A 9,033-nucleotide genomic window follows, 5' to 3' on the forward strand; every position below is an offset into this window, starting at 1 on the left:
TTATATTTTCTCTTTCAATGGTAACTGTGGCAAAATGGGAACAGGGGACAGTATACCTTTAAATACACTTGTAGAGTTCATCTGTCACCAAGGTTGCTACTATAGGTCCCTTTTTATATCAGGACTTCTTGGCAAATACAGAATTGATGTGGTTTTTTCCTTAGTCCTCCCGAAAACATTGTGGTAATTTTGTCTTGTCCCACTAATTTTCCTTGAGAGAAACGGGTGGTGTTCTCGGAAAATCCTCAACCAAACCCCACTTGAAGTATAGTATGAGTACTCCCAAAATGGATTTGAATAGTACCAACGATAAATGATAAATTGAGAATTCTACTATTACACTTTTTGACGAGCACCAGTGTGTCATCTTTTACTGTTACCAATAAACCATCGTCAAATAAAAAAAAACTTGTTCAATTTCACCTCACCATCTTAATTGACAACAGTGACTTTTTAACATCTGTTCGATATAACTGCCGAAGGATCAGATCACTCGTGACATTGATTATATCAAAGTAATCATACATGTACTTTGTAAGAAAAAAACATGTTCCATTATTTGTTTCAATCAACGTATTCCGCATCAACAGCATTCTGAAATGTGCTGTATTTATGTAGTCATTTCTCCATTGCCATAGTGCTTGCAATCGTCTCTTTCTGTGTATACAATTGCTCCATCAGATCATATCACCTCCCTGTGAGGAACCCCCGTCCTTTATCGACATTTGAATTTTCTGAATGCGGGGCTCGTTCACTGATTATGTTTACGTCCATTTTCTTTGTTTTTTTTGACTTAAACATCAGTAAAGATAGTAATATATATCAACACATGTCACCAATAAACAATGATTTTCAGTTACGAGTTGCAAGCTCATAATGCATCGCATTTAAGGGAAATTCAGTGATTAGCAAAGGGAGTGGGTGAATTATTATGGCCTTGTAGAACTCTACAATTGATAAAAACGATGGAAAAACTGTAGCCAGCAGCATTTGAAGTTATTTTATAGCAGCCTATAGAAATACATTGGATACAGACATTATTTGAGGTTTCAAATAGGCAAGGACATTGCGGTTAATAGCGTCAAAGGTAGTCATGACGGTATCTGAGAGAAGAAAACAGGAAGTGGCATCTTCTCCAACTCAAATTATACATATCATGGCCAACTTCGTGCTCAATATTCTATCACGGTTAAGTTTTACCACGAGAGGTTCTTGATCGTACCATTGTACACAAGGGGGTGAACTTAATACGTCGGTATTGAATCCTTATTATAACGAATAAAAACAGTGACGGAACTGGGAGACCGATTCACAAAGTTTTGTCCAGCAATGTCTGATTTACGGGCTAGTCGTATTCATATGAGAAGCGCTTAAGTCTGATAAAAAACTATGTATGAATTTTACTGATTATCTTGTTTTGTAATCTATGAAGTCAAAAGGTCCCTTGGTAAGACAAGCGTCCATGTCTAATCATCTTCTGATGAATTTTATCTTTTTTCATAAATGATAAATTACGTAAGGAAAGACAGACAGAGAAAAACTCTGTGACCGGAATTGAAATAGCTGACTTACCTGGATAAGAAAATTATAATATATCCATGCGTTTCTGTCCCAATGATTACAGATACATTTAGATGGCATGTTTCTCAGACTTGATCACTTGAATATTGTACATGGGTAAGATAGCGTGATTTTAATTTATCTTTGTTAAGTAAATCGCAGTAGCAAACGATAGATGTAGTGGTTCGTTCCTTTAAACATAGTCTGTTCTCCCCGGAGATACGGGCTGTTTACGCGGTGTATTCTGAAAAACTGCAATTAAGTAAATCGCAGTAGCAAACGATAGATGTAGTGGTTCGTTCCTTTAAACATAGTCTGTTCTCCCCGGAGATACGGGCTGTTTACGCGGTGTATTCTGAAAAACTGCAATTTAAATGTGGAGGTCGAATGATATCACACCTCCATCTGCATCATGTGATGATACTTAACGCACGACACAGTCGAAGAAAACGATATATTGTATCATCCGGCAAGAGAGTTGAAGTTGCTCTTGAAGTAGAAAGTGTATACAACTCTGCTCACGTACCACATATTTCATATCATGAATTTCTCCACAACTGAAAACAAGACGGAAAACTTCCTATTCTCGCTGCCTTCGATGTGGGCAACGCAGCTGACGGGAACAGTTGAGGTAATTTTCTCGATCATCGCACTCTTTGGCAACTTTATGTTTGTGGCTGCTGTCATTTTAAAGAAGAAACTCAGAACATTAGCGAACATATTCCTTGTCAACCTAAGCTTTACCGACATCTTTGCCGCGCTTCTGGTATCATCATTCTCCATAGACTCGTTCTTTCGTCGTGAGTGGCATCTTGGACACGGCCTATGCGTTGTTCATCTGATTTTACACGCTTACTTCTCATCTACTTCCTTGTACCTGACAGCTTTTATTGCAATCAATCGCTATATCTACATAGTGCACCAAGACATATACAAACGTGTCACTAACAAAGTAAGTGTCACAGTTTCGCTGCTCTTTGCCTGGTTGTTCCCTCTTGCAACGTTCATTGCTGTCATTCCGAAACATGCCGAGTATTACCCGCCGATCCTTCGTTGCCGAGCGTACAGTTCAGAGCTGGTATTTGCCGCTACCGTGTACCTCCCGAGCGTAATCACTCTCATTTGTTACACTTTCATTTTCATCTATGTGCGCAAAAGTCGCCGCCGTGTTCAATCCAGTCAGAACACAGGCACACACTCAGGACCCAGCCGACAAGAAGTGCGAATGTTGAAAGTTTTGGTCGCAGTATTTTTGCTGGTACTCATGGGATATTTGCCGTTTGTGATCTTTATCAATGTCGGTTGGGCACTCGGCCTAACTCCATCCCCTGATATTAGCCTTACCATGTACCCGTGTTTACACGTCGCTGGCGTTCTCAATCCCATCCTGTATGGAGCAAACAACAGCAATTTCCGAGATGCATACAAAGAGCTCTTCAGTGGAAAAACTTTCTGTACCCGTACAACAAGAGTACGGGTAGATGCTCGTCGAAGTGGCGCTGCATGTGATAACACAGGCCGATTGACCAATACCACTACTATCAGCGGTTCTGTCAGAGCGCAAATGAACGCAGAAACAAATGGCATCACTCTTTCTGCTTCTGTCTCAACCTCTGTTTAACTTTGCAAAATACATCAAACCGAAAATTTACACCCTGAGGTTTGGTGGTCAAGCTACATAATGCGAGAAAGCTTAGGGAGCCTTCAGTAATTAAAGGAGGGTAGGCCAGGGGAATTTCGCGCACACCTGTACCGTAAGATGTGACCCTTCCCCCTATCCTCCTGTCTAAAATGTGACCCTCCCCCTTGTCCGACATTCTAAACTTGACCCTCAACCCCCTAACCACTGTGGTATTCTCCCAAGGAATAACTGAAACAGTATCAGCTAATTTACATAACAATTGGTTCAATTGTTATGTTAGGGACAAACAGAGGGGAGGGCTGGTGTTTTTGGAGGGACAGTCGCAATTTATCATGCATCATATATTATATATCTTTGATAATGTCTTTAAAAGTACTTTGCTTGAATTAGGAAGTAAAATGTGCATTTGTGTACAAGAAATTTCTTTCTCAATTTAATCTAAAAAGTTGGTTCACTATCCATGATATCTATGATGAAACTATGAATAGTTGCTTCCAATACAAAAATAGGTAAATCTGTGCATTTATGTATGCTTGATTATTTACATTATGTTCTTGATTAGACTAGAGTGGTTATAAGTCTATGGTTGTGTAAGAAATTTGATTTTGGAATTTCACCAAAATGTCCATACACTATGCATGGTGGTCTATGATGAAACTATGAATAATTTTTTTTCAGTACAAAGTTAGATAAATCTGTGCATTTATGTATGCTTGATTATTTACATTATGTTCTTGATTAGACTAGAGTGGTTACAAGTCCATGGTTGTGCAAGAAATTTGATTTTGGAATTTCACCGAAATGTTGATTCACTATGCATGGCAGTCTATGATAAAACTATGAATACTTTTTTCCAATACAAAATTAGGTAAATCTGTGCATGAATGTGCGCTTGATTTTTTATATTGATGTTTTTGATTGAACTAGAGTGGATATAAGTCCATTGTTGTGCAAGAAATTTAATTTTGTAATTTCACCGAAAAGTGGATGTACTATACATGGTAGTCTATGAGAGAACTAAGCACAATTTTTTCCAATATAAAACTGACAATATATTTGCATTTATGTACATTTGATAATTGATATACACTTTTCCACCTGTTGCATATTTTGTTCTCTTGTCTTTTATCAGTTTTAACTCTTCAAGGTGTTTAATGTGGGATACCACTGCATCTTCTTGTGAAACTTGTGGATAATGTGTACGTATTTTGGTCGTGATTTCCTATTCAGGAAATATCACACGGACAATCAAAGTTTTGGCCATAAAATCAGCTTCTATCAAGTGACCCTCCCCAAGATGGGTTTATTAAAAGTGACCCTCCCCCTTGAACTGTTTTCTAAAGAGTGACCCTCCCCAATTTCCCCGCCCCCTGTAATTACTGAAGGCTCCCTTAGCTATCCTAAACCGATAGCTGACCAAACTCATCCCCTTTGGTGTACATATAAACAAACACATACATACATACATACATACATACATACATACATACATACATACATACATACATACATACATACATACATACATACATACATACATACATACATACATACATACATACATACATACATACATACATACATACATACGTATACGTTAATACGTACCTACATGTATGTACGTACGTTAGTATCTATATATAACTATTTTTCGTTTCTTTCAATTATTGAATAATTATATATGAGTTTGACAAAGAAAATATTACCATTATCAAATGTCTTTTTTTCAAAATATTCGATTCGACGTTTACAAATCAAGTAATGTGATAGCTGTGTACCTATAATATGATAGTTGTACTGTATAAATATAACCTAGTAATGTCCTATTTTCCGACATACATTGTATTTCTTTTGTGATGTAATTCAACTGATGAAAGCATACTCGATTATCATGTGATTTCGTTTTAAAAACACTAACTTTACAATGTTGCACCTACGGTTTGGGATAAGATGGAAATTTTTAATGTTGTAGTAATATACAGGTTGAACACATTCGTATGTGTTATTGTTATGAGGTCACTGTCAGGTGCAGCCAACGAACAATGCACTTTTAAAGGGGTCCTTACTATGATAAGATATATTGTGTATGGCAAGCAATGTGAACTGACTAATTTTAAGTCAAGAGGGTAATTAATTAGCTGTTCATAATTTGCCCTCCCACCAAAAATTTTTCGACCTACCCTCCCGCACTCAAACTTCATTTTTACCCACTCCCCACTTATTTTTGCCTGTTTCCCCTCCCCACTGTAAATTTTTTTGAAGCTCCCCTGCCCTGTGGCGAAAAACACTTGCCGATTTCCCCTGCCCAGGAAAAAATTCTCGTCAAAATTTTGTCATTCCATTTCCCCTGCAGACATGAAAAGTTATAAGTAGGCCTACTTGCCCTGTGTCCCAATCCCCGGAAACACCATGGCTCAACTTCCCCTGTCATTGTTTTAAAAGTAGCTTTCCCTCTCCTCGTTTTTCGCCAAGCCCTGTTCCCAGGACAATTAACCGATATCTGCCCTGCCCTACAAAAAAACCTAAAATTTGCTCCCCTGCCACTAAAAAAAAACATGTCCCCTGCCCGAGCAAAATTAAAATTTCCCCTGCCCTCAAAATTGCTCCTGGAACAGCTTTTTTCGATGAACAGCTCCGTTGGCTGCACCTGTCACTGTCATTACATGTAATTTTTTATAGCTCTGTGTATTATCGATATAATTGTTTGCGTGCCACATATTACAACTTTACTTTGCTGAAAAGGGCAAGTGGGTTACGATCAATTCTGTAATCTAGACGGGCCCTACTTTGTAACTTTGGTAACAACATGTGTTATGCCTTTAGAAATCACATCTTTGTACTCCGTTCCATCCCAGTGCAGCGACATCCCGATGTTGACGATTGGAGGGGTTGTTCAGAATCTTCGTTATCAGACTTTATTCATTCAGTCTTTGTTTTCATTTACTTTGTTTTTTTACACCTACTACTAATATTTCCTGCCCTTTAAACGTAATATTTTCCGACGTATTTGTCACTGAGTCATTAATTCATTATAATATATATATATTATATATATATATATATATATATATATATATATATATATATATATATATATATATATATATATTTGGAAACTATTTGAGTTTTAGACTCACCAGACTGAAGTACAGTACAGTAGAGCTGAGAGATTTGGAAGCTGTTTTCGTGGTCGCTGTTTAGTAATAAAGATCTGAAGTAGTGTTTGCAACCGACAACTTGGTGTGTCAGCTTCAGTTACTGAAAGCATTATGATCCCAGGTCGGTATCTCAACAGAGAGACTGTGAAGTAAGAGGACGTAAAAATATAGTCTCCTGAAGGAAGAATACTCAGTCTGAAGGACTCGATCACTCAGTACTATTTACGAAACTGAGCAGAACAGAAATCTTACATCGCTCTTCAATCGGCTAGGGCGGTCCGCTGCGTTGTCGCCGTGTGGTATTTCGTACGGTTATAATATAAAGTCGTTATTAGACTTGGTTCAAGTATGTGATTTGTGAATTTTTGAGTGGGGTAAACGCGATGATTTTTGTTCTGTTTTCATGTGAAACGTTTGAGTGGGGTGAACGCATGTGTGCGTTCAATGCTATACAGGGGAGTTTCTCCCGGAATCTGGCAGAAAGACACTACTGCGCAGAGTCAAATGCTAGGAAAACCTGGCCTGGGCTGCCAATTTCCAAATAGATTTGTATGAAATAGGTGAGACACTAGACGATCTATTACAAATGATTTTCTTCTTTTTTTTTAATTCACCGACTTGAACCAAGTCTAACTCGTTTTCAGAAGCACTTTCTTACATGTGTTTATTATCGGAACATGTAAATGTATACCAACAATGCATGTGACTCTTTGCGCTCATGATACAATTTTCTGCTAATAGTACCAAAAGTTCTATCGAAGTTCACAAAGATCACAAACTTAAAGGAAAATAACGTGAGACCCATGCCTACACGCTCCCTTTATACGTAGACGGGAAACTTGTGAGCGGAAATGAAAAGTTTTAAAATGAAAGCCAACGCATTCGCGATAGCCTCCAGCTTCTTCTCAAACTGTTGTTTGCTGAAATATGACTAAATGGTATACAGCTTGTACAAAGATTTCAATCGTATGCGGTAGCTTTGTTTGTTGCCACATGGTGTCGCAGTTATGGGCGATTTATTTTAATAATTCATGCATATGACTGCAGTTTTTCGTACGTAGTATATGTAGAATGAATGTTCGATATCACGTGCACATGATATTGATATTGATATTGTATTACCTCACAAATTTATGAAACTATTCATACGAAGCGATGATTTTACAACAACACAAAAATACAAATACTCAGTTTTATGGTGTAAACTAAGAATGACAAAGAGGAATACACTCGACGGTAAGTAGGGTGTCTTGTTTTTCGAAGAAGTTTCTGGCAATCGTTCACATCACATGGAGACTTACACATCATCTTTACTCCCCTTTTCAGATATGTTCCATGAAATCCTCACTGACAAAAAACCTATATACTTACACACAACGTAAGTGATTCAAGTTCTGTACATGTATCCCACAACTATACTAGACTCATCTCTCTCACAGTTGCGGGTTGGCAACGGAGCATATAACCTCTGCTGGCCGGTGCAAATTGCCCTAATCAGTCTGGCCTGCTAGTCCCGAGGCAAAACAGGCAGCGAAAGAAGTTAGCTGAGCCGAGCTAAATGAAACCCCTGGTCGGGACACTTGACGATACAACCGCGTAGTCAACCAGGGGCTGAGGCTTTATCGTAATGTCACCTTCCACTGGATGCAAATGATATACAAGATCGGGAAATATTTTTCGCTAACGTAAAAAAACGCACAGATACCTTTGTGATGTCACACAAAAGTGGTTAGAAGAATCAAAATCCAAATCAGAAATCAAAAAGTCATGACCATCTCATCACATCATCTTTGCAGGATGTAAATGGCCAGAAACACACCAGCATTTTCTTGTGGTCTTATTTCAATCAGGCACACTCCAAGCTTTGTAAACGCTCATGCTTTCTTATGATACGATTGTTCATCCATTCACCATCAACACACAGACAAGAATTTCGTAGTCACAGACAGATGTAACTTAACTTTGGAAAACGGAACTGAAAACAGTAGAATAACTGAATGAAAGAAAAACAAGGAACAACAAGACATGAACTGAAAACCATGTGACGTGTGAGTGTGGATGTAACTTTGAACCATGATGTTATTGTATCACAATCATGGTTTAGCAATTAACACCAGTTGATCGTCTATTCCTAGACTCTCCATCAAGCAATGGCGAGTCTAATTATCAAGGTATTCTTCACAGTGCACCCAAAGAAGTCAGCTGCTTTCAAAGATAACTGACTTAAGATCGGCTTTACTTCAAAACAGTCTAAAATGATCAAACTTTAAACATGGACAGATTGGCAGATAATATGGATTAAATGTAATTTTTAAATTTTTCAATTTTTTTAAACATTTTTTTAACAAGCGACCTAGCGGCCGATATAGCTCCGCTGTGTTTATGTAGAGAATAACTATTTTTGACACATGTTGATGAAGAAGGTGGAAATCTTTGATAGCTCAATGCAGTGGCCAGAAAAAAGTGGCTAAAATAGCTGCAAAAATACACAATTGAAGATTTCATCATACTTTGAATATATCACATCGGATCATCCCTAAGAACATGTCAACCAAAGCTATCTGATGAGTAGTTTTTTGAGAATAAAATTGTCTGACCAAAAATGGCAACAATTGCCCCCAAAAATAAAAATTGCAGATTTCATCATAATTTCAAAAGATCAAATTTAGTTCA

This window comes from Ptychodera flava, chromosome 1, assembly GCF_041260155.1.
Source record: "Ptychodera flava strain L36383 chromosome 1, AS_Pfla_20210202, whole genome shotgun sequence".
NCBI lineage: Eukaryota > Metazoa > Hemichordata > Enteropneusta > Ptychoderidae > Ptychodera > Ptychodera flava.